Genomic DNA, 25,592 nt, shown 5'->3' with positions numbered 1-25,592 from the left:
GAAACAGCATCAAAATCTTTAAAAAAACAAAAACAAAAAAACCACACTGTCTGCCTCAATCATTTTTATGATGCCACCCTCAAAAAAAATCCTGAAAAACACAAATTTTAGGTTTAAGATGTGAGGGAATCACATTCATTATTTTCATTACAGCACCCACCAAATTGCATCAAGCTTATGAAATATTTCTCCCTCCTGTTCAAAGGCTTGTTAGAGCTTGTATTCAATTACAGCTGTGGCTCTAACATGCTGTCAGGTCTCTTTAGCCAATCATTAGTCAGGGACTATTCCTCACTGCGTATTCGGCAGAGTCAAGCCAGTAAGCAAACGACAGGCCTAATTGTTGTTCGGTCGCTAAAGGTTGACTAATGAACCAGGGGGCTGATGAAGGCTGGTTGGAGTGAGGATGGGGGGCAGGCTGAGGGGTGCTCTCAGCACACAGAATTTGCAAAACTTTCCACAGATCAAAGTGGAGAAGAAACTGGGCATTTTGAGATTTTTTCAGCAGTCCAAAATGCAGCTTCTAGGTTTAAATATGGTGGAAATTAATATGCCTGCTTGTGTGTGTCTTGTAAAAACATTCGGACTAACATAAAACCATTAGTTAACACAAACAAATATAGTTGCAACGATATAAAAGCCCAGAAACACAGCAGAAATTATTTCTTACCCCCAGACAGGTTTGCTCTCTCTGTCACTCTCTCTCTCGTACCTTTCTACAGCACTGTAACTCTGATTGAAGGACTTTATTCTGTATGACAAGGCAATGATGTGAGGATGGGCTTGTAACATGCAACCGCTCTATGAGCCCTACTTTGGAAAGGAAACAAAGAGAAGCTTAGGATAGCCAGACAGTCACAATGCTGCTGATTCCCCTTTACACTTAAGAGGACAGGTAGCATGTTTTGAGAATCTGACACTAAAACTGATGGGCCAGAACTGGTGTGTAGCACATTCAACAGTAACATTGGGAGTCAAAAGAATCTATAGGTTGTGAATATAAATGCTTAAAATAATAATACTGAGGACAAGATTTGTTAGGGAAAATGGTGGGTCCTGTGCATTTTCACTGTCAATGTGCTTTGCTATCAAGAATTAAAAATATTACTGGAAATTGAAAATTATATATCTTTTTTAAAATATAAACAAAATGCATCAAATTACAATAGTGCCAGTAATGCTAGCCTCCCCCTCAGTTTTTCTTAGGTTTCTCAACCTGACTGTCGTTGTTCACTTTACAAGAATTCAAATATTCTCGTTCACCCAATTCCTATATTCTAGCTTTAATGGCAACTGGAGGTGACAGTTATCATGATTCTGTGTGGTAAAACTTCAAATGAATTGAACTATGTTTTAAAAAAAAATCACATAAATTATGGCTAAGTAAACAAAAAGCTTCTGGTGTCTTTGTATTTCCTCACATTAGCATACCAGGGATCTTCTGCTTGTGAGGTGAGAGCTAACTGCTATATTATGGGAATACACATTTAAGCTAACTTGCAGTTGTGTCCTCTTAATTTTAAGTATTCAGCATTCCTTAGATAAAATTATAGTCAAACAATAGTTTGAAAATGTAGATATGAGGCTACATCCACACGTACACGGGTATTTTTGAAAATGGAGATTTTCCGTTTTAAAAAATAATCCCGTCCACACGTAAAGGCAGAAATGAAGGAAAACGCTGCTATGAACATGCCAAAGGAACAGGTGCCGATATATTTCTAACCGTGCAGAAATGTTGGCCAATCAGAAGTCTAGAAGCCTCGGTGGGAAAAAGTAAACAAAGCTGGGGCATAGAAGCAGAACCAAATCGTATGTGTGGAGGGACAGTAACTGTGTGTGTATATGTAAGCATTTAAACACTGCAAAGAGTAGAATTAACAGTAACAGTATTGTAGAAATTAATTTCACCGAAACAATAACGTGGCGCACAGTGTGATGTCAAAAAATGCGCACACCTTTGACGCTGCGTTTTCTCCGTTTTTCTCATCCACACCTAAATGCAAAAACGGAGTTTTCAAAAATATCCACCCTGGCCGGAGTTTTTAAAAATCTTCGTTTTCAGTGACCAAAAACGCTGTTTACGTGTGGACGAAAGGTGCAAACGCATAGAAAAATCTGCGTTTTCAAAAATACCCGGGTACGTGTGGACGTAGCCTGATATGCTAACACAAAAACCTCAGGCAGAAAAGTAACAAACTAGTGTTCTCCCGCTGCTAGTCCAAACCCTGGTTAAATAGTTACATTTAAGGTTAGTTAGTCAACAATAACAGTCACAGCTGGATGAATCTTGGAAATGTATTGAAATACATTGTCTTTAAGTTTTTGTAACTATTTTTTTTAACAGTGTAAAAACTCGAAATTTCTTTGCATTGGATCCATTTTCTGATAATCATACTTACATTCAAAGTCAATGTTTGCAGGGCTTTTTTCTTACTAGGAACAACATGTGTTGTCATTACATAATTGTTTTTTTCAGGTCTGTTTCCTCAGGCAAAATATAAGGTGTTGACAAGGCAAGTAAGGGCTAACGTTAACATTAGAATTTTCGTATATTTCATAAAATATGACATGAATATAAAAGCCTGTTTCCCTGACTTAATGTCAAACTTGTAATTTCTTCACACCCCTTTTCCAATTGTAATGAATTAATTAATTTAACCTGAATGTTTTATACTAACTTCTTTCCTATAATGATCGTAGTAGATGTACGTCTATACTTTTAACTCAACATGTTAATCAATCTGCATAAAACTTCATATATAAACTGCCTAGGGTGCCAGAGTTATCAAAACCTGTATAGCTTTTAGGGAATTATTTTTAATGAAACTAAAATCCTTGTATTTTTTATGTTTAGAAGCTCAAAAAGATCTGCAAAATCACGTGTACGTTACACACTGTGTGAGAAATTTGGAACAATAATTCCATTATTCCTCATTTGGGAATAATGGAATGGGATGAATAAAGTATTCTGATTCTGATTTGATGTTTACGAGCTGCCGTTTTTGACGTTCACTATACACAGTGGTATAATGAACATGAAAAGATTCACAGAATTAACATGTGTGTGATTTTTTTATACATATGAAGCAAATAAGAGCTGCAGGCCTGTTTTTTTTTTTTTCAGGTTTTTACACATGTAGGTCTTTTTTGTACATGTGCAGAACAAGCTAGTCCGTATCGTGACTAACGTACAGTAAAGGCTAACAGGGGGCATTATCACACAAATGTAAGTCCTGTCTGCTAAACAGTTCACGTAAACTTAAAGTCACACGCTAAGTTTGTTATACAAATATAACATAGAGCGTTTATCTGAGGTGTGTATTTTTTGTCTCCCTTTTACCCGAGAGAAAAGCCAAACAGCAGGCCTCCTGGTAGTTTGACTATGTCACTGCATTTCATCAGAATACCCCAGACTCACCATCAGTCTGAACCAGTTCAAATAGCTAAACTCAGTCTCTCAGCAGCCGGCGCAGAGGCACGAGGCCTAATAAGCACATGCTAAATGTGATAAGCTGCTTTGTAGCTGCATTTTGCCAGTTTTTTTTTTTTCACCATTCTTTTCTTCCACCCTGGTGATTTACTCACTCCAGGCGATGTGTGCTTTTTGTTCGACGTAGATTTGTACACACCACAGAGCCGTGCAAATAGATTTCTGTCTCAATTGGTCCCTCGGTGTGACACAGTGGAAAGATACTTGGACAGAACGCAGGGCGAAAAGGGATTTTTATGTTACAAATATTCAAGTGCTAAATCACAGTGTGTGCTTTGAGGAGGCTGAGTTTAGTATTTTTAAGAGGCCCCCGTTGGAAACTGTGACTGGAGGCTGAATCCAAAACTCACTGCAGCTCAGCACCACTCATGAAAATTCATTCACAAGTACCTGTGCAGAGGTCAAACTGAAGTTTGGGGAGTGTTGCCAAAACATCTCCCACACATGAAAGCCATTTTTTGTCATGGGTGAGAGAGATAGGTGCCATTTGGTTTGAGTTATAAAAGCACACATAAATGGAAAAAATGTATCTCCTGATGGTTACAGTAACCTTATATGAATATATATTATTAATATATGTCCTTGCGTGCATGTGTTTTAATATATCTCACTTGTTCCCTTCTTTGCGGCGTAAAGACAATGAGCCACTTATGAGTACAGCACTCTGGCGTCTCCATCCCTCTCACTGAGGGGCACTTTGACCAGCTGGTGAATTGCACAGCCAAAGAGATGAAAAGCAACTCACTAGAGTGGTACTGATGGAACCTTTTAAGACCAGAATTGCTGCAGTGAGTGAAAACATGGCCAACACTCTGGCCCGCTGATGTCATATCCCAGCTGTTACCTCAATCAGAACAGGTCCCACCACGACTAAGTGAGTCTCAGCGTGACGCATTCCACATAAGACGCAGTTGCTCGATAAAGCACGAGGAGCTTTTTGAAGCGCTGTGTCTTAACGGGTACTCTTGTGACCCCGCTGCCAACTAGCAGGTCTCCAAAGGCCTGCTGGTTAAAAAGAGCCAGGCTCAATCAGCACATGCTTATACTGGTGATGACTCCCTTCCCCTTGTTGCTGTTATTCTATCAGTGTTCCCTTATATTGCCCTCCATTTTCCATCTTTTATAACAGATGGCACTCTCATGCAGCTGTTGAGTGGTTGTCCCCGATGTCATTTTAACAGGGCCCTGCCTCCTCTGTTTAGCACCCATCTTTCAGCATGTGTACCTAAGCATTTTTGTTTGATGACATCTTCTTTGTGGTTTTCACAGTTAAGGCTGCTGATTGACTCGCCACCCCTCCTTTTCTTTTTACCACTTGTATTTGGAATGTTGATTGTGCGGCGAATTGTGTTATAACAGCACGAGGGAATGAGCGTCCGCGTCGGAGCAGAGAGTTTGCTGTCTACTTGTGTCAACAGCCATTTTGGCCTCCTTCTCAGTGTGAAGGGCACCGCATGGCCGGCTCACACGCGGAAAGGACAAGCATTTATTTCGATTTTTGACAAGTGCCAGGAAGACCTTAGCTTCACTGTCAGGCCGCGCGTGTGTTTTTATGTGTGTTCGGGAGAGTCCATGAATGTTATTGTCTGAGGTTTCCAGAGAGACTAGCGGAGCAGAATGGCCAAACACCAGGTATGCTCGCTTTCTTTCTCGCCCAGGGCAAGGTAAGACATGTTAGCATTCACAGGCTCTAAGCACTAGAGGCCAACTAGCTGAAGAATGGAAGGAGAAGTCGACAAATGACATGCGCAGCGCATTAAACCTCATTCAGGGTCAGGACAGAGGGACGAAGGGGCCGGAAAACTGGGAATGTGGACGAGTAGAGCAGAGCAACATTTGTTTCTGAATGCGTCTGAGTGTGCGCGGCGTGGCCAGTGCTTTGTTAAATGAGTTGCGTTGTTGTTTTTCTGTGTCATCAGGTATTCAGCACTAACACTCGATGGAAAGTCAAGTCAGGGATGCGCAGGAATAAAAAAAAACCTGAGGAGAACTCGGGTAAAGACAGAGCAAGAGAACTCCTGTCAGTGCTGACTTTATTAGGAGTCGCAATATAACAAAACAGAGTTTACTTATTTACTCTAACGCTCCCCGACAGTTCCAGCAAATTCTTCCAACGTTGTCAAGTGCAACTGTGAAACCTGAAGCAGAACCCCCAAACAAGAGGAGTCTCTGGTATTGTTTTAATTATGCGCTTTTTCGTTTCATTTTTCCCCTGCCGAAAGCCGGTAGAGGAGCGCGTGAGTGAGAGAACAAGCATGCGTGTCTAGTGTTAGGAAGCACCCCAGTGATTCTTCAGCAGGTACAAAAGCTGGGATGCAGGAAATAGCACTTATTAAAGTCAATACATATACATATTCCTGATGCATAATTTATGGCTACTTCTGTAGCATTAGAGCAAGCACTGGAGGATTACTTCACACACTACCACAGTGTGGGATTTTTCAAAGCGTTTAGAAGTGGTGCGCAAAATAAGGCAAAATCAGGGCAGAGACAACAAAAAAAAGAGAAAGTGGTGTGTTTAGGAAAAGCATTAATGCCGTTCATCTGTTCGGGTCATTGCAATAGCATTTAAGTTATGAAATATGTGTTTCTATTGCACATCAATTATGTTATGATAAACCGCCAAGGTTTTTTCAACATAACAAATTAGATCTTTGAGGCAAAATGAAAAAAAATAAAAATAAACTCAAAAACTTGCACATAGGAAAAGAAGTCTGAGAGATTTTTTGCTTAGCATTAAAGAAAAAGCCTTCTTATTCCCAAATCATGTGTCCGCTGTGTCAGACAACAGGTTAATGGGGCAAAACAACTCAATTAAATAAGTCAACAGTTTGTGGTTCCCATCATTAGCGGTGTAGCTAAGCAAGCCAGTGAATTGCACATTCCAGACTAAAGCAGCCGGGCCATCTGGTCCCTCTAGTGCACAAAACCTCTCTTTCATATTAAGTGTTTATTGTTTTGTTAGATTGATGCCGTTAATATCGGCCTCTCAGAATGACAGATTAGCATCACCTCCTAATCAGCGCTATTAGGAGATAAATATCAGTAATTTAATCACTACAGCAATTTCTTTTACAATAATAAGATTTACAAATGTAAGCGATTAAGTAATTAGCTCACATCTCTGAAGATTACAGTCCTCTGGACTTTAGCGCGTCTGGTTTTCTGAAGATTACACAATTTCACTTCAACCGACTGCCTTCATTTTTGTGAATGAGATCTGTACTTGACCAAAGCATAAAGCAGTTTGAAAATGACCCTCGAATTCCTTCGAGTCATTTGTTTTTTTCTTAAGTGCGCTATTTTCCGAGTGGCCACGCAGCACAAGCACTGCACACAAGGGAGATGAATGCCTTGCATTTATTTCAACTGAAAAATTATATACACTTGATAAAATAAAGGCTGGCTGTTAGATGATATATCTAAACAGTTATCAAGGATTTCTTTGTTGCTGGGAGAATAGCGGCCCTTGGGCTACCCGTGATTTCAACATTCTTAAGCTCTACCTTTTTTTTTTTTATTTACAAAGTAATTTATCGGTTAGTGTTAATTTCCTAAATGCAACATAAAAGGAACGCAGTGCGGTGAGAAAAAAAATTAAAGGGGAAAATCATAAAAACAGCAGAGAATCGGCCAAATTGCTTCCATGTGTCTGTGGCTGCCAGAGCTAAAGGAAGCAAGGCACTGTCTAAATGCCCCTGACCCGCCGAGACTGGGCCAATTCAGTTTGAAAGGCCCAGCTCTCTAATGAAGGCCTAATTTTTATTGCCACTCCATTGACTTCAAAGCAGTTCAGGTTGCCAAACATAATTTCACTGGAGGTATTTTCAGGTGCACTGCAAATAGTTCATAAATAATTTCCCCATTAGTCCAGGCGATGCACTTTTTGGGTGAATGTTTCGTCTGTTCTGTCCCTGCCACACCACTCCCTCCTCCTGGCCTCGAAACCACCACTACCATCAACACACCGAGAAATAGCCCCGCATCCTTCCTCAATCCCTGCACCCCTGTCAGCCCTAACCTTAGTCCTTTAGGAGCTTAAGGAGTCAAATACCATTTAGTGGCTCTGTGAGTTTTCTGTTGAAGCAGTGAGAAAGGCTGGCTATTGCTCGGCTCTGTCAATCCTTTAAGGAGCCCCACAGTCAGGGATACACAGCTTCGCCATTACAGGATTAGTGAATTAAAATAAATCCAGCCTGAAGAGGCCCAATCACCATTGGCTTATTGGTTGTGACCATGCTGCCACTTTGAATGGCTACCTGCTTTAGTGCACATTAGCTCAAACATTCCCACAATCTGCCCGGCTTACCAAAAGGTGTCCAACTCCGGTTGATTTATATAAATTCCACCTGTAAGATCTCTAAGCATTAGAGTCACAAAGAAAAATTAAATAATTTAGTCAGTTTTACTAAATTATAGCATTTAACTCAGTTTTGTTCAGAAACCCTGGCATATATTAACATCAGAAATGGGTACTAAGGTTGCGACATTATTTAAGTTACACTAAATTTACATAATTATGCCTCCTTCAATGTTCGCATTAGTTCAGTATGATCATTAACAATGCTACCCTTTAAAAGTTTTCGAAGGCACCTCTCCAAAATGTGGTCTATTCTGTCAAATCAACATTTTAATGGATAGTGAAAGCCTCCCAGGATCCAGCAATCACAAGACTAATTCAAAACAAACTAATAATAAAAAAAAGAATTGATGCCATCAAAGCACATGTGTTTCCCATTTGCATTCTCAGAGAAGTAGTGGAATCTTGCGGGTCCGTGCCTCGACTTAGCAAGCCGTTAAACCACTTTTTTTTTCAGTCCAAGGCTTTCTAAAGAACTTCATAAAAAAGAGAGACTGTGAGCACTTTTTGATAGGCAATAACACACAGAAAGCTCCGAGATGAGTTGGACAGCTCTGTAATCGACTGGGCACCGAATCCCACAGACAGGAATACCAAGCTGCGTGCCCATTAACCACCCCTTCCCCCCCTCACAACAACCCACATTCGTCCCCCTTTTTTACATTTCGATGTTATTATTGTTCTATAATTGCATTTCCTTCCCTGCAGCAGACCAAATTCTTTGAAGTGGAAAAAATGGAACACTTCTTTATTGTAAGCAGGCAGGTATTTTGCAATAAACTGGGCTGTTGTCATTGTACAGCTAACACGCTTAATGGGAAAACGGGCCATAAATCACAGCAGTGATAACTGATTACTCTCAGCTCCTCTTCCTCTCGCTCCTCTCTTATTTTTGTTCTCCACCGCTCAGTTTATCTAACACTCCCCCGTCCCACGCCCAGAATGCTGCGGTAGGGCTGAAATGCGGGATCGTGCGTGGCATGAGACTTCAGTGTTTGGGTTGTAAACAAGCAGTTGCATTGAAATGTTTTTTCGTTTTAGTTCATATGGGTGGTATTTAAAAATGTTCTCTTTTATTTAAAATGAAATCAGAACATGTGCACTTTTTACTTGTGGTGTTTATTTATGAAGTATAAAATTAGCCGCCAATATAATTTAGGGAAATTGTTCTTGCTTGGGTTTGTATATTATGAAACATTTTTTCCTCTTACTGTTATGTATTGCTTTATCCTGTTGTTAATATAGTAAGTAAACTGACCATCACTCAGGACAGGATAATATTAATAACAGTGTTTCTTGGATTCATTATGCTGCTATTGAACTATAATGATGGTGATATTAAATCTCTATAATAACCACTGTGTGCTTTATTTTACTGATCTGTTGGTATAAACACTCACTTACACTGTAACTAACTTGCTTAAAATATTCCCCCAAGCTACTTTCTGTACCATATATATATGTATATGCACTATATGTATGGACAGCTGCTTCTCATACTGCTGCTATGTTTGCCTGTGTTTGAGATCTGATCAATAATAAAAGACTGATGTGTCTCATGATTCATGACTACAGCCACCCTAATTCCCTTACACACACAAACCTTCATTAATGAGTTGTTATTGGAAGAAAGAGAGCCCTCGGTATCTGTTAAACACACATGGGTCCTCTTAATGAGCCCTCTCCCAACACACACAGTCGTCTCTGTGTCAGCTCTTGGGCATAGTCCTACCCCGAGATTCTAACCCGCACTTCCTAAAACACGATGGAGGAGAGCCATTGTTCCGCTGCTTTAGGTGAAAATGTTCTTATAGCTGAAAACATTACCTTAACCGTACCTTTGGTTGAACGGCACCTCTCATGTTCCTTGAAGGAAAATGAAAAGCATCTGCTTCAGCTGCTGGGGAATTATTCCTCTCTACTGCTGGGATTGAATAGGTCCTTGAGTCGGTTTGATTTTTGATGGATGGAGATATGTCCAGACTGGCTCTGTGTGCTCTTGCAGGCCCTAATCCAGGCCCCAAGAGGCCCCTAGCCATGTCCTTTATCCAATTCAGCCAACTTCCAACAGGAAATGAGGGCTTCAGGGGGCACTGGTAAGGAGACAGGACACTGAGTCACATGGAGGGCCACAGATACACTGCACACCAAGAGCATATGTGAAACAAAAGAATGCACTGATAATATTCAGTGGATCGCTAATAGAAAACAGGGCAGCTGCCAAAGAAATACTTTCTTTCTTTCTTTTTTTTTGTTGACATAAATCAGTTTGTCTGAACCAGACATGTAGAGCTCCAAATTTCCATCCAGGAATTACTTTCACTCAGCTCTGGCTAAAAAAATAATAATAATTTAAAAAAAAAAAAACAGAAAAGAAAAGAAAAAGAAAAAAAAACCCATTTTGAGTTCAAAGAATCCTTAAAAAGTTTGGGGGCTTTTGTCTTGTGAAAAGCAACCCGTCCGTAGCGGAGGCAGCCATTAGATGTTCCGGACATAATTAATCAGGAAGAGCAGCACGACACTGATCTGCATCAAACACTCCCCATTTCCAGATATCTCCTCCAGATTTTCCACTAACACTTTCTAATCATAAATAATCACACACAAAAAAGACTCTCAATTAGATTAGTCTCCAAAGTCCTGGCATTACAGGGGGAAAAAGACATTCCTCTGGTCCTTCGCTAACTTTCAAGCTAAAGCGTAATTGCTCTCTGGTGACTTCATGCCAGTTGCAAGCTCGGGGTTTAAACTTGCCTTATTAGGGGTTTGCAGAGCTGCATGGATTGAGTATATTGAGTTTAGACTGTCTACTATGAAAGGGAAGATTGGAATCATCCAGTATATGGAGATTAAATTGGCCCTTGTTTTGATTATTGTGCGACATGTTGTGAAGTTATCGTCTGTAACATAATGATGTCTGGAATTTGTGCCCAGAGTTTTCCATTAGTTAGGCAGTTTTTCAGGGGAAAAGCTCCAGTGAGTAACAGACAGTCTTAAGATGCCTACTGAGAGGTTTTTATGATGTTGTAGCGGCATTTGATATGTTTTTCAACTTGCATCTTTAATCAATACGACTGACCAGTACAGTGGTTTGCTTTTGAGAAAAGAAATAAAAATCGCCTCTTAGTGCGTCCGCTATGCTTTCACTTAACATCGCCAAAAAGGAAAGAGAACTGAAAACATCGATTACAAATGACAGTCCTGTTGCTGGAAATTGTACTTTGCTACAACCACAGCAAACCAGTTATGACATTGCATATCACAAGTCAGAAACTGTCCTCAAAAGAATAATGGCAGCATCAGTCATTTCAGCAAGTGCCATTAAAACAACATATGTTTACGTTCAAGCGGCTAAAGCTTTTCAGAAGCTATTATTTTAGAGTCTAATCAGGGCAGACGTCAGCGTGGATGGATGGGTTTTTGTTTGCGCATGTATGAGAATGATGGTTACATAACCTTTTGTTATGTTTTTATTTTTATTTTGTTTGAGCCAGTAAAGGGGAACTTTTGGGGTTACAAAAGATTGTTTTTTGCAAAAATGACCAAAGTTCTTAGTTAATATACTGTATGACTACAGTAAACAGTTTTCTAATAAATGTATTTTCTAAATCATGATTTTAAAGAGCTAGATAATACAGCATGAGTTTATTTTAAGACATTTTAGGCAATAAAGCACGATAAAGTGCATGGCTACCATGTGATTAAAGCTGGTATCCTCAGAAAGAGATATTAGAGCAGTATATTAGGTAGAGATGCGCTGATCAATTGGCCTGGAACTGGAATCGGCTGATCAGTGACCGGCCGGCCCCATTAATTTCGTGAACATGCAACATTTATGCAAAGTGATGCTGACTCATAGCCACATGCTAACATGCCATCAGCGTAGAAGATCTATACTGTGAGTGAAGACCCAAAGTTCACCAGAGTAAACCTCAAGTGGACCACCACGAAAATGTTCATAACAGCAAACCGAAAAAAACATCTCCCAGCTGACCATGGATATTTTAAAGAAGCTAACAAACGTAAAGTAGCTAAAGCTAAAGCTAGCAGTTAGCAGCAAAGAATGAAAGCAGTTATGAGGAAAATTACAGTGATGAGTGAAAAAACAGAAAAGGTTTGTTGACAGTTAAAGTTATAAACATACTAGAAAATTATGTAAGTAACTGATTGTATTTGTTATGTTACATAAATCTACTGAATCTGCACTTGTTTGATATGGTAAAATATAGTAGCTAAAGGTGCGCGTGCAGGAAGTCATTTTGAGTTAATTGTTTCTTCCCAATAAAAAAGAGTTCTTGGAGCTTAGGAGAAATTGTAAAGTCTATGATCATTTCTTTTTCATGACAAAAATATATTTTGCAATGAATAAAAGTAGATTTTTACTTACATATGCTGTTAGCTATAGTTTTTAGAATTAAAATCACTATCAGCAGGACACACTTGGAAAAATGCCAGAAACTGGAATCAGAAATGAATTTTGCAAATCAGTTCATCTCTAATATGAGGGTATTTTTAATTCATTATCACTACATATGATTTGAGATGCCATTACTAGGAAGCGCGTGAACATGGATGGGACCTACAACATCATGTCCCCAGATCCCATCAGCAATAATAGGAGTGATTGGAGTGTTTGGAAGTGGTGTGGGATACTTACTGCCTGGTAAAGGAATCAAGGAGTCACTGCACTGAAAGGAATTCCTTTCCCCAAACCCCAGATTTTTGTTTCTTCCTATGCCAACTGAGATTACTGCACGAGGGTATTTCCCCCTGCATCAGCCCCCCAAGTGAAAGAAATTGCATTGACCTCTTCTATCTATTGCTTCCATATGCGAGCAGTTATCTCTCTTGCAAATGGAAATGAGACCCAAAATTGCAACAAATGGGGCCATGCCACTGAATGCAGATGTTCTCTGCTCCTCGCCCAGAGTACACATGCCCGATCAAATTAACTTTAACCCCTCTGCCGACAGAACAGACAGCTCTTTTACAAACTCTCCACTCCAGCAATTTGTTTTGAGTCGAAGCCCAGGGAACAACTGTATGTCCGCATGAGGTAAATAAGAAGTGATAGTATCAAACACCTGGATTCAGTGTTACCCCACTGGAGGGGCCGAGGCTTCTAAGTCTTCCCCTTCCTATGCAAGGGCCATGTTGGTCTCCTGGTCACTTTCCTCTCATTGCATTTTTCTCTACGCAGGCTGTGAGGAAAATTTTGACTGAGAACACCTGCTTGTGGGGTGATTCTAGGAGGTCAAGGCTGAGGAGCTACAGCGATGGAGGGATGAAAGAACCACGAGAGAGGGGTTGAGGGGGAAGACCGCGAGAGGCTAACAGGTGCTTCCTCTATGGGACTCTGGGAAAGAAGACGACTGGTAATGTATGTAAATGAGAGCAGACTTTGCGTGCCCATATCCCTTCATGAAGTCCCTCTGTCTTTCTCTCTCTCTACTCCCCCGCCTTCTGAATAATAAGAAAGTCCTATAAAAGTGGCCTCACAGATAATTTACCAAATTGGTTAAATGTTGCTGAGAGCCTGGAGTGTTAATATGCTTCCATTCAGAGCAGGCAGAGGTCATCGGAGTCACTGGTTACCAGGAACCAGACAGAAACACAACAGCACTCTGATGATCCCATCCCACACAATGCCCTTTAGGGTTGTTCTGTAATGACCAGCATGTCTGAGCACATTTACCGCAACATACATCTACACCGGGATATGAACTGTGTTTTGTTTACCCACACATACACACTTTTGGAATGACCTACTATTGTTGATGGCTGTGTTCTTTATCTTTGGGTCATTTTGTGTGTGTTTTTCTTGCATTCATTCATTCATATACGTATAATTCTATAGAAAACAAATTTTTATTTTCTTTTGTGCCTGCCACCATCTGCTCCCCTTCAGGGACAATGATTATGGCTAATGAGTGTTTCCAAGCCCAGTCCCTCATCTATCTCAACAGACCCAAAACACAGAACATGTCCCTGCTACTTCTCCGCACATAGCCCCCTTTTGCCTCCACACATCCATCTCTCTTCCTCGCCCTCTCACACACAGCAGCAGCAGCAGCATCACGGCGGCTAAATCCATCCCATCATTTATAAGGCTGTCAGCTTAAAACACACACATATTACATATATGTAGAAGGCATGCCGAACTGGAACATACAGGTGCTAACTTATTTAGCTGGGTCTGTTGCTGGTCCAGGCTAATGAGGAGCAGGTGAGTGGCTGTTGCTTTAATCAAGTGGAGAGTGGGCCGCGCACAGATTTGCAGCTTGTTGAAAGGCCAGTCGTACACATGGGCTTCATTATGGGGTTAGGGGAAAATCAGTCAGGGACAATTGTTTTCCCACTCCTGCTGCTAAAGCGAAATACTTTTCTGTCTTTAAGTCTCATGCACACACAGACGACTCCACACAGAAGATGATAGTTTCCAACTCGCCTGCACTGGAGAAGAAGTAAATCCAGTGTCTTCCCCAAGTGCCTAATACAGGCACGAGTCAGTGACTCATCAGCAAGGATAGGGTATTATCAGCTTTGTTAGATGTTGCTAAAGTCAAGTTAAGCATAATATGCAAAGAAAAAAGATGCTTTTTTCAGTTATATGCATAAGTAAAGTCCTGATGTGTGGTCGTCTGAACTCAAAATATAATAGAGCCGTATATTATACATACACTATAAGGTGTGTTTTGTTGAAGCTGGTTTAGCTAGCATGTAGGTAACACAATATTTTACTTGTTCCTTCACCTGGAGGAAGGTGCGCAACTTCCTTACTGCTCTCTGACACCAACTGCAAATAAAGCTGAACAAGAAGTTTCCTTTTTTTCATGATTTCTTTGTGTTTCTGGAGAGCACGCTGGACAGATGAGCGTCAGACCTGTCTGTGCGGCTCAGGTCATCACCAAAGTCATCAAAGTGGAATGGTGGTGGCTCTGGCTAAAAGGAAATTTATGTCAAAACATATATCTAAAGTGACTCCGTGACAAATTCTGCAAGTAGATTTGTCACACTATGAATCAAGATTATAGTGTCTAAACAAAAGGGAAAATATATATATGTTGGTGGGCCACAAAGAGCCCTTTGTGATTTATGGATCACTGGGGAGGTATAAAAGCACATTCACACAAATTATTCTTACAATTCAGACAAATGAGCAAATAAGTCTATGTTAGTCTTGATGGGAATATATGACTGTTTTAAGGAGCTACAACATGGAGCCCCCACATTTCTAGTTTAAATGGAGTGACTCTCAAGAATTATGATGTTAAAAGGTCTAGCGTGGAACTGAGGAGGCCTGTGTTTAAAAAGTTAACATCTGCGTTTGATGAATGAAGGTACGAAACTGTTATAAATATGTCGCGGCTGGAAGTAAACAGTTACTTTAGTATTTGACAAATTAAGATTTGATTTGCAAATTTATTTTTAGATTTATTAGATGAGTTTCCTGGTTATATTGCCACAGGAAATACACGTATGAATTGAGAAATTCTGCTTTAATTTGAGGTCTAATTTTTAAAAAGTTGCTGTGTCAAATTGTTTCTGAAGCGCATCTTTTTTTTACTGACTTTAGTTGAATATAAAATATAGTCACTGAGTTTATTTTTTTCAGACAAAATACAGAAAATATAAATAAAACCAACAGAGGTAAACTCCAGCCTTCTCGTTCTTTTTTTTCCTCGTGCTGGTTCCTTAAAGATTTCCCATCATCCCAGCTCCCACACACTTAGCAAGGCCACAGAGCTTATACCCAAAGCTTCTTCTCATGCAAACCGCATAATTTTTTTCTGTTTACCTTAACAAACTTAACTTCACATTCAGTGTTTTTACGTCTTTAATATTCACAAGAGGGACGTGTAAGGCAGAGTTGGCTTTCTGAGTCTAAACTTTAATGACTACCTAGTACTTAAAAATCATATGCTTTCTTCTGCACTTGAACTTCCTCGGGTGAATTTAAAGGAAGAGCGTGTGTGTGTGTGTCCAAAGGTGAGTGTGTGCGTGCGTGTTTGACGATCTCTGCGTGGCATCGTTGAAAAATTAAACTCGACCCAGCGCCGCATCTGCAAGACTTCTAGTGAACTTCGGAAGGTCATCTCCAAGTAAGCACAAGGCCTGGCTTTGCATAAAACTCACCGGCTGATCTGTGACAAAGCTGCTTAATGTGTCACTCTGCTGACAGCCTCCCATCAGTCCTCATCAAGTCCAGCCGTGTCAAAAGTGTCAGCTGGAGTCTCTCACCATACACTGACACCCCTGCCATATGAAAGCAGGTGACAGGAGGAGTTACTGTCACTGAGGAGGGGCTGTGAACTCTCATCAACCCCTCTGGCTGCTGTTACCACTGCGCAAAGACGCGATGACGAGAAGCGCTTTTGGGACAGTCACTGGCGCTGAGCACGGGGCAACTGGGAGCATTTTTGGCTTTTCTAGCAGAAGTCTCTCCTTGGAGACAGGTGGCTGTTACAGCCTGCACCTGCCGGGTTGCTCTGGGCAGGCACGGCGATGTGAAAAGAACCTTTGACCCCTGACCCTAACATTGCACGAGAAAGTAAAACAGGGGTAGCAGAAAATGACTTCACGTCTGATGAAGAATTTGAAGTGGGAAGCGGGAAAACGAAGGAAAAGTAGCAGTTAAACTGATTCCCGTGAGCTGTGTTGGGAGAAATTTGATACCTGTGTAACGCTTGGTCTTTTTTGTGTGAAAGGGGTCGTGCTTTGCGTGGATTTATTCTTGTATCATTGCACTAAAGGGAGAATTACTTGCAAAACGAAATGGTATATATTTATGCTGCTAACATCCAGCTTAACATCATCATCATCTTAGATTGAGCTGAATGACAAGGAGCTGAGCCGAACTCTGATTGTGACTCTCGGTTGCCGGTAGGTGCAGCTGTAGTTCAAGCCAGCAAAAAAAGAGACGCCAGTCCGGGGGCTGGTGGTGAAGGGGAGGAAGAGGGGATAATGTATGGTCTGACTTAAATTAGAGCTAATTGAGGGATGATATTAACAGACCGTGAAATTTTTTGGAGAGCCGTTTTGGAGCTAAACCCTTTGTACCATAAAGGAACTGAACCACTTGGCAACAGACATGTTAAGGGGGACACTGGGAAACATTTTCCCTGGTATCCCATCGAAGCTGATCAGCTTTCCAAGTACTGAGAGAGAAAACAGACGCTGTTTGATTAGTCAGAATAAGAATCCAACAGATGCTCGGTTGCAGAGGAAAGCAAATGAATCTTGACTGGAGGAAACTCCCGCAATTGTTTCTTATCACATTTTGTTCCATCTACTGTTGTATCATAGTGATTGTTTAGCTTCACGCTGTGGATGAACAAACATGTTGGAAGGTCTTGGTGCATGTCAGGTGGAGTTCTTTGAGCTCCTTAGAGTAGGAAGTTTCACCAGCGGGGTCTGCTAGTCATATGAGCTGCTCTACTTCCTGTGGCTACAACCATGTTTCCTGTTTGGCTGTTGGCCCTCTTAGCACAGTCCTGCATGATGTATAATGGACCGAGTAGCAGAGTGTCTGTTCATGTTTCTACACTTGTGTGTGTCCGCCTGCCCGGCAGACCATAAAGCTGTCTCAGCTTAAGCAGTGATTAATACGCCCATCACTTTCTAAATGCTGCCTGCCTGTTCTCCGGCCTCGGCCTCCACAGAGTAGACCAATGTTTGCCTTTCCCAAAGCACCCTCCCTTTACGACAGCGCAGGGTCAGAGGGAGAAAAGAAGCATTCTTTAATTTGATAATTAGTCTGTGGACTCTTTGGGGTGAAAGAAAAGGATTGGCCTCATTAGCTGTAATTGTCTAATTGCCTTTCATCTAAATAGTCCCTAATTTTCACTTCATGGATTATACAAATACCATAAATGCACCTCTGTGTTATTTGTGTATCTTGCAAGTCACCTCACTGCAAAAAAAGCAAATTCTGCTGTCAGAGCCTGCTCCAGTGAGAGATGAGTGTGTTTAAATAGTGGGACGGGTGGAATGATTGAGAAATAGACTGAAGGGGTACAATCAAACAGTTGATCTGCCGGTAGAGTTGCTAAGCAGGAAAAAGCAAAGCTCTGGTCCTGTGGGTCTGTTATTTTTCACATTTGGTATTCTTCTTTGAGTAATACAGTAAGATGAGACTCAATGAAACAAAGTCCATCGTATTTATTTTATCACAACTAGTTTTAATCATTTCAATTTTTTAACTCCACGGAGCGAAATGGGCATAAATGTTGCTTTCCGTTTTGTTAGTTTTAGGATAAGATGATGGTTTGAGTCAAAACACACCCTTTTAAATGCATGTAGGAAAGCCCCGTTTTATAAGTACGGGACTTTGTTCATTCTGAAGGTAACAGCATGTGTGTTACATGCAAATACGCCTCTATATTAGCCCTCTAAATATTTGATGTATCTTAGGTAAGTGCGTGTTAGCAGCTGTATCGTTAACTTTTATCTGTTTCGATATACCAAGCTTAGTTACAGCCTACTGTATGTATGTAATTCTCAAATACATATTTGAGCATTTTCAATGGTTTTCATTTCCATTAGTGAGCTTGAGGAGATTCGCACATAATAAACAAAAAACAGTAAAAAGTGCTAACAACTTTGACGGCTAATACTGTAGGTTTTGTGGTACCAATTCTCAATAACAAAAGAAGAGGGTTGACAAAGACCAACATGTGCCGTATACTCACTGTGCATCGTTTCAGGTACTTTGGCTGGTTCTGGAGGTAGAGTTGGTTGTTCAACAGACAAAGGTCAGTGGTTGGATGTGTGGAATTAGGGCTTAGGTATAGGGGGGAAAGTTAAAAATTGTAGTAAGAAAGCACTTTGAGTACTCAGAGTAGAAAAGCACTATAAGTGCCGTTCCATGCATGATACAGTGTGCCTCACAGAAACCTAAGCAGTTTCAGTAGAAGGAATAAAAAGGGGTTATCTTAGCTTGTGCATCAAATTGATTCCTTTATTATGATTACTTAAAGAAATGTTTGAAAAATAAGATGCCAGCTAATTTGATCTGAGGATTTCAAAAATCATTTAAAAAGTATTTTAAATGAAAAACTGCCTGCTGTTAGATTCTGTGTAGGTGACAAAGATGCTGCTTTAGCTAATGCATTTTCTTCTAAGTTTTAAATGAAACAGCTGTAAACTTGAACTTTTCAAAAAGGATAAGAAAGGAGCGAGTTTATGGCTTCTGACTGTGTGTTCAGACTGCTGGGGGTGGGGGAAGGCTCTCATGCATTAACGCAGACATAAGCATGTCTACAGTACACTCAAGAGTCCCACCTCCTTGCGTGTTACGCCCACGGGAGGCATCATCACTCTCAGAAGGAAACAGGCCAGTAAGTGAGCAGTCTTTCCTTCACTCACACCCCCGCCTCCTTTCCCCCAAAACAGAAAACACACTTATCTATGCTGGGGCCACCTGCCAGCGCCAGCTTGTCCTTTGTGTAGATATCTGTATAAGCCTGCGATTCTGTTACCCTGCTCCCCAGAGGGTTCAGGCTCTGCTGCAGCCAAGCTCCCCTGTGGCTGGATGCTTGAACAGTAAGACACTCGCGCAGGTCAATCACAGGTGGAAGTACACCACTTGTTATCTGTGCATTTAGAGCTTAAATCCCTGAACACGTTCAGGCCAGCTCATCTTGCACTAGCTCATTGCCGAAGTCAACTTCTCAACAAAGACTGGATCAGATGTTGTGCACGAAGTGTGAAAACATGTTTGTGGTTTAAATTGAAGTATCATCTCCCTCTTTGCTTTCTCTTACATTTAAACATCCTTATATTTTATAGGCATTCAACAGCTGGTTTGGGATGTGGGTCAGGGTCATGGGGTGTGCTGCAGCGGCGTGTTAATCAACTCGCTTTAATTATTATTTGAATTAAGGTATCATACAATGTAATTAATCCTCCTAAAAAATGGTAGAACTTGAATCCATTAAATTCTCTTTCCCAAAATTGCTAGTGATCATGCATTAAGGTTACGTAAGCTAAGCTAGCAAGGTTAAATGCTTCATATCAAAGCAAATATAAAAATAAAAAACAGCAGCGGTGAGACTGAGTCTGAAGTTTACGCCTGCTCTTTTTGAAACACTGCTGTTTCAGAGGCCTGAACTTAGCTCCATCAGTGAACCTGAACTCATTTAACTTTGGTAACTGTTACCTAACGGTATATTTGAGAAGCTGGAGAGAAAATGTTGGCCGAATGGGTAGAGCAGCTTGACATTAAGCAGAAACATGACATTTCTCTGCCAGTATTCTGTGTATCTGAGTTAAGTTACACACTTGAGGTCTATATGCCTAAAATAATATGTTTTGGGATCTGAGTCATGCAAAAAAAGAAAAAGAAAAAAATGTGCCAGGCATGCTGGGATCTTGCTAGTGGTTATGTGCTGCTGGGCTATTCTGTGATGTTGCGGTTAATTGTGTTAACACGGTTGTTCCAGCGACTGTAAACGAACATACTCATACAGTAGTATAGATACACAGATGGAGGCAAACATGATCTTAGGTTTAATCCTCCAGACCAACTGTCAAATGTAATTGTAGGAAAGTATTTGGAGGACGGCTCTTTTTCCTTACATCAATTGAAATTATATAATCATAGGTCTCCAGCAGGAGTATATATGTAAGAAGTTTAATGACTTTTGCATGTCTGAATTAAGGAGCTCTCAGCCTCAGAGGTCTGAATTGGAATTACAGCCCATCTGCTGAACAGGGCAGCAGGGATAGAGATGATTGCACCCCGGGATCATCCATTAGTGCTGTCATCTGGAATTCACAGTGGGACCACAGTGCAGTGAACTGCTATGCCTGGACCAGTTCATTTAGCAGCACACAGCATTTACAGCAGCAGCAGTCTATCAGCAGGTCAGATGTTGCTCTGAGCAGCACAGCCCCAACTTTCTGATGAGGCATCTGTTACTTTTCTGATTGAAGCACTTTACTTCTCCTCCCAGCACTGATGCCACTGCAGCTTTTTCTGTCCCTTTTGGTTGTTCCTTGTGGTCATCATCGCTTAGCACTATTTCTGTAATTTGTTATAATTACATTAATTATAATAACAGTGGCTCAGGAGGTCTTCCGCTAATTGGAGGGTCAGTGATTCAGTCCTCTGCTGTAATGCACTTTAAGTGGTCAATAAGACTTGAAAAAGTCAGTCCATTTACCAGGAGATCATATCTGTTTCATTTAAAATGAGTCCGTTGTAATGACGACCCACTTAGACAGACACCTGAAGGCAGGAGAGAACACAGTGGAGATTTTATATTTAGCAAATATATTTCAACTCCAAATTACTCCTTAAAAACAAGTGTTTGCTCGCTTGCTCTCAATAACACTTTAAGATGACATGGCACTGTCTGTAAATCTTTTGCTCATGTCATTTTTGTCCCTGTTTAAAATTTTAATACCTTCCTATAAACACAGTGAGAGTGAAAATAAAGTTATTACAATGACAGTTTTGTGCCAGTATATCATACATGGCATATCCGTCAATAGATTTAAATCTTGTATATTTGATCATAAAATTGAAATGAGAGTGCCACATCTAAGGGATTGGACACCATGGCGTCTGCCTTTGACTGCCACCCAGCCCACAAAGCATCAGAACACCAAGCCTCCTCCTGCAGGTGATGGCCCCACAGGAACAAATCAAGCCTGTGGTACGTGATAGCGGATCGTATCAGGAGTTTGGTTATTCAGGATTGGCTTATTGTAGAGTTGCTGCTCTCCCACATCAGAGGGAGCCAGTTAACATGGTTCAGGGATCTAACTACAGTGCCCACTGGAAGCCTCCTAAGCAAAGGTGCTTAACATACGCACATCTTATCTTGGACACTATGGAGACAGAGATAGATGGATGTTAGTGGTGGGAATGTCAAAACACAGCATGATAGAATATTATCACAATACTTCATGCATGATACAATATTAGTGCAATTTGTAATTTTGTAATATGCTGATTATCATAATAACAAGTGCAAACTGCAAATTATGTGCTCAAAGTGAAACTTTGTCGATATATGTTTTATATCTGTAATATCTGTAAGATGAATTTATCTCACTTCAGTTATTATTTTTGCTGCAAAATGAGATCGTCTGAGTCTGCCGGCTGACAGCCTACAATTAAATGGGGTCAATTAACTATGATAAACTGTTGAAAATCATATCATATCTGTTGCTGTCTACACGGACAGAAATGTATATTTAACTATTACATTTCCTGTTCTGTAGAAATGTAACCAGAATACATCCAGTCGAGTCGAGTCTCATTCAGACTTTATGCAACATGTAATCTGTCTGCATTTATAGATTACCGAGCAATTACTTGCAAACCTTCAACAATGTTCAATTTAAGAAAAATATTAACATAACAATAAATTTAATGTACAACACAAGCTCTGTGTGTGTGTAATTTTGGCTTTGTTTTAATGAAATGCTCATTAGAATTATTGGTGTATCTCCAATTATTCACTGATAGAGGACAAATGCAGTATTTTACTGCATGTCCGATATATAAAAGAATCCTCGTAGTTTGAGTCCAGGCTCTATGTTCTGTGTCATTTTACATGTGCCATTTTCTTGTACTCTACATATTGCCAAAAAGCTCCACAAGCTGCATTTTTTGTCAATGAATATCATTCCTTTGTCGGCTAATGAGCAGTAAGCTGCTTGGCCTACTAACGAGGTTCTAGTGGCTGTTGACTTGAATAACAACATGTTAGTTACTGAGTGGAGAGAAGAACAAAGAATTTCTCCTCGTTACTGCTGGCGCCTGATTGTTCTCAGGCTTTCTCTGAAGACAGCTCCTAATATCATCTCATAATCTGCCATCTTCTCCTCCAGATGCCCCCGCCGCCACTCGCTTTCATGTCCGACTGTCGTTCAAAGCCTAATCATTAATGTGATTTATTTCTCCCTGTGTATTATTTTGTTCCTCTAATTTGTTTGGGTTTTTCAGCAGTGGTGTAAATCAGAATCAAAGCGATTGCCACTGTTTTTCTCTGTCACCTCTGTTAATGGCCTGTCTGCTGGAGGTTTGCTCTGAAAAGAAGCAGACCTGCTGTCTGCCTAAATCACCTTTCCATCCTCTCCCCTCATCATAAACACAAAGAGCCCATTGGCCACTGGTGAGAGCACCTTCCCGGTCCGACCTCTGGCTATAAATTACCAGCTCTGTGCAAATTCAAAGCCAAAAAGTGAACAAAATACAGCTATTAATCTTCATTAAGTTGGTGAAAGTTTTGATACCAAAGATATTACAGCTCGACACTTTTACCTTGAATACAGTTTGACACTTTTTTAAAGATATAAATGGGAACAACATCTCAGACACGTATCCCAGAGATGAGGCGACTGGAAGAAACAATAGAGGGAGGGATGATTGTCATCTGTCCATCATGCATGGAAGGCACGCAGATTCTCAGACATTATGATGTGTAATGTGATTGGACAGTGCTGTGACAGCGAGCTGTAACCTTCAGCTTCCTGCCTACTCCAAACCCACCTTGCAGGGTTCTAGAAGGGATGTCAATGGTACTGATCAATGGGGGCATTGGCACTCATCATGTCAAATCCACTCTATGTCCGTTTCCCGTCTCTTTTGTCATCGGGCACGTGCTTTTCTTCCTCTAGTCAATCACTCTGAAATATGAACCGAGCTGCGCGGATGTCAGATAACCAAGTGGTGATACTGCATAAATTCACCTTCATTTTTCAGCTTACATGTAGTTTTAAAGCTACTGTTGTAAAGCTACTGTTTTCTTATCGTCTCAAAGCGCTCCACAGACTTATACGCACCGCCATAAGGCTAGTAAACACACACAAATACAGCCAGGAGAGAATTATTGGTGGAGGCACATAGCCACAGCAGCCCTAAATGAGAATTTCACCAAACAAACACAATCAGGACCCTATTGCATTTCTCTTTCATGATGCTGAAAGGAAATGCAAACGAGATTAGATAACACAAAGGCCACAAGGCTCATTTCTCTCCTGTGTCTGGAGATGGCTAAATGCTGTAATAACCCTCTCCGCTCAGCTCCTCAGGCCAAGTCCCCCTTTTGTTGAACCCAAACCAACTGCATTAATGTAATGGTAAGTTTTTTTTCCCTCCTTTTTTTGCACTCCTTTCCTCCATATCCAGCCCTGTTTCCCTTGGACTTTAAATTAACTGAGCGCCAACCACTCTAGCTTTAAGTGGGCATGGCATTATTTTGAACTGTGCGATCAGAGAGAGATCTGTATGTCTGCCAGGGGTTTTGATTCATGGTACAGTCTTGGCAGTTAGAACAATTGGAGGAGCCTGAACAGGATCTAATGGATAAGTCTGGACTGAGAACGGCCAGCTCAGAGCTGCTTGCTGGTTCGCAGCAGCAGCGGCGATAAATGGCAGTTATACAGCTTGCCTTAATCAGATTGGAGCAATCACCCTGGAAAAGTTTCCCATATGTCGTCGGAGCTGAGGAAAGTCGGCGGGAGTGGGATGAAGCAAAAACGAAAGGGAGAGAAGGAGAGAAAGAGAGAAAGCAGGAGTGGGTCAACTTAGCAAAGGCTGATAAAACAGAACGAGAAAAGAAAAGCAAGAGGCCGAAATGGAGAAAAAGAAGTGCCAGGGTTAGAGCCAGGCCACAGGCCACAGGGAGGTTAGTGTGTCTGGCTACAATTAGCCAGTCACAAGACAGATTAAGATGATGCTTCGGGGAGCTATTGGTCCTCAGTCATTAGTGATTATTCAGTCAGAAATTACTGACTCTGAAAGTAACGTGTGGCTGCATCTGGTAGTTTACTAACACATGTTTCCTTCCTGCAGCAGCAGCCTTTCAGCGAGATCCAAATCTGAAAATACTTCTTGCAGGAAGTGCTTTGGAAGACATGCTAATTGTGGTTTTGATTTGGTCCCTTTTTAGATGGCAATATTGATATCTTAAAATGAAGTGTGACATCAGTGACACTTTTGAAAATTACCACAAGCGTGCACATAAAGCTCTTGCTTTGTGGCACCGACTGCACCCCCCCCCCCCCAACTTTGCCAAACGCCACATCGAGAACGCTGATTATAGCAGCCTGTGTTAATGTGGGTGTCCTTAGGAAATCTTATTAACTCTGAGGTCTTTATGAGCTGTGGGTGCTATCGTTTAATTAAATAAGCAGCATGTTTTTAAACTCACAAAGAAGAATTTTTGTTTTCTATTTCCTTTGCTTTCAACAATCCCTGATAATTAAAACCCCGTAAGTGTTTCATAACTGAGAGCTCATTTAATGCCCAACACTTGCTCTCTTTCTCTGCTTAAGTGCCTACGGAGAGGGAAATCTAGCCAAAATAAGATTGCTGCATACCTAGGCTTGTGCTGTCCTTAGATGTGTCCTGATGTTAGTGAAATGGCCAAAGTTAACTTTAAGTCAAAACATAATAACTCCCAGATTATATTAATATCCATGTGTGTTATGACGAACTCACACACAGAGTAAAGAATGCACTTTCATACACATCCATATCTCTGCTGCACTAACTTTTGTCATCTCCTCTGTGAGCCACTGTGTATTTATTTGTTATTGCAGCTGATGCGTAATGTGGTGAATAAACACAGCATCTGCATCTTGGCACAGTATGCAAGGTACCTTCAAAGCCTCAAACATGCTGTATCCAGAGACTGCACGCACAAGACTGTACTCACACATGCTTGTACACAATTGGGTCCAAAAGGCACACATTTTGTAAGCTGCAGCAGAGTTGAATGG

The 25,592-nt window shown here is 40.9% G+C and overlaps 1 long non-coding RNA gene across 1 annotated transcript in view; it reads left to right on the top strand.

Annotated features, from left to right (window-relative positions):
• Positions 1 to 11,263: 11,263 nt before the first annotated feature.
• The window catches only part of LOC147311254 (uncharacterized), a 70,993-nt gene continuing 56,664 nt past the window's right edge, over positions 11,264 to 25,592 (top strand). The window contains exons 1-2 of the long non-coding RNA XR_015125428.1: positions 11,264 to 11,967; positions 13,054 to 13,233. This is a non-coding gene — a long non-coding RNA (uncharacterized LOC147311254). The remainder of the gene's footprint in view (positions 11,968 to 13,053; positions 13,234 to 25,592) is intronic.

The sequence above is a fragment of the Aulonocara sp. 'chitande type north' Nkhata Bay genome, linkage group LG16 (genome assembly GCF_057382095.1).
Source record: "Aulonocara sp. 'chitande type north' Nkhata Bay isolate Kocher_YH1m ecotype deep benthic linkage group LG16, A_spYH_male_GT1.1, whole genome shotgun sequence".
NCBI lineage: Eukaryota > Metazoa > Chordata > Actinopteri > Cichliformes > Cichlidae > Aulonocara > Aulonocara sp. 'chitande type north' Nkhata Bay.
This window is presented reverse-complemented; position numbering and strand designations above follow the sequence as displayed.